Source organism: Fopius arisanus, unplaced genomic scaffold (genome assembly GCF_000806365.1).
Source record: "Fopius arisanus strain USDA-PBARC FA_bdor unplaced genomic scaffold, ASM80636v1 scaffold00091, whole genome shotgun sequence".
Taxonomy (NCBI): Eukaryota; Metazoa; Arthropoda; class Insecta; order Hymenoptera; family Braconidae; genus Fopius; species Fopius arisanus.
In genome coordinates, this window is record NW_011887830.1 from 248,688 (window position 1) to 250,385 (window position 1,698).

Sequence of the window (1,698 nt, forward strand, 5' to 3'; positions counted from 1 at the left end):
CTGCGAATATGAGACCGAGGTACTAGGAATTTTCGTCGAGCAGATCGAGTCGAAAAAATTTAATTCATATTATTATGACGTCATCTGAAGAACCAGGCTTTTGTGAAAAATTTCGACAGTAGGTTTTCATTTTTTATTTCTGGATGTACGCCGGAAAGTTTCTCCAATCCAAAATCCAAAAATTACTGAGATATATTATTTCGAATATATTTCCCTAATATTTTTAATATATATATATTTTTAATACATCATAATTAGTATTATAATTGAGAAATAAAAATGATAATAAATATTACACATATATTAGAATTTTAATTTTTATTTCTCAATTTTTTAATTTTTATAAAAAAAAAAAATCTGTTAAATACATTTTTATACGCGCCCACATTTTTTCAGGAATATATTCTCGGTATAATTAATATATAGTTCGTCTGAGGGAACAAGTGGATCCACAAAATATCCCAAAGTGACGAATGATTTTATAATAATTTTCTACTTCTATTCCCTATTTAAATATCAACGAGTGTAAAATTGATATACTGTGGGTACTGTCTTTACATTTCTTCTCAAGCATAAGTCCTCATGCATAAGTTCACACCCAATGAGTTGCGAACCAGATTAGAAGTAAATAATCCACCTCATAATCAATAAATTCCACTCATCTGATCAGTATTGTGCTCATAAATATTACCAACCTTCACTAATAAAAATTGACATTTTATAATTGTATCTCAATTCCACCCTTGTATTAACGTAATTCAGTCAAAGACTATAACGAGATTTCACTACATAACATCTTGAGAGACGGATTTCAAGTTCTAGTTCTCGAGGGGGTGGAGAAAATAAATATATATTATCGTTGACCTACATTTTATAGATTGTTGTCTGTCATTCATTTTATGTATGAAATACTTTTAGTCCATTCTCAATCAAAAGTCACGCAATATAGCTTGCACGATATTTTCTCCCCATTTTCATACTTTAAGGTTTTCTTCTTTCTCGTGTACTTCAACCGCAATGAGACTGGATAATAAAACAGAAAAAATAACACGCAATAAAATTTCGATTGATGTGAGTTACACTTTTATTTTGTTTACAATAACTTGTTACTGCAAATGCCCCAAAGAAATATGAACTGATCTTTACATCATAATCTCCAAGAGATGATGAAATTTCTTTAAAATTATTTGTATCGACTTTGTTGAAAATATTACGGGCATAATTACTCGTTTGGGGGAAAATTGTAGACGATTTACTTGAGGGAAGCTGAGGCCACGTACACCAGGGAAATTAAAACACTTGCTCGAATATTTTATTTGGATCTGGAAAAAGATTACTTCGCATTTTGCATTTTGCGGGAAAATCTTTCGAAATTTCTCTCTCAAATCTGGTATTTTTAGAGCCACTGCTGATAGAAGTTCAAGTCGAATCCAAGTTCAAGCGGAAAAAATAAATAACATCGAGTAGTTAAATTAATCATCATTATTTCAACTTCTTATCGGAATGAAATTAGTGATGATTATGTAATTTATTTATAGGATTAAAGAGAATTTTATAATGAAGAAAAGATGTTTAATTTTTGATGCATTAGATTTATAGATTGTTATTGATAAAACAATTTTTTTTTAGTGAATAATATTTGGAAAATTTCACATTACTCCTGAATTAAAGCAAAAATATTGGGGAATCCCCTTTTTT

General features: G+C 29.3%; 1 long non-coding RNA gene across 1 annotated transcript in view; it reads right to left on the reverse strand.

Annotated features, from left to right (window-relative positions):
* Positions 1-355: 355 nt before the first annotated feature.
* The window catches only part of LOC105270586 (uncharacterized), a 3,689-nt gene continuing 2,346 nt past the window's right edge, over positions 356-1,698 (reverse strand). The window contains exon 3 of the long non-coding RNA XR_892575.1: positions 356-1,405. This is a non-coding gene — a long non-coding RNA (uncharacterized lncRNA). The remainder of the gene's footprint in view (positions 1,406-1,698) is intronic.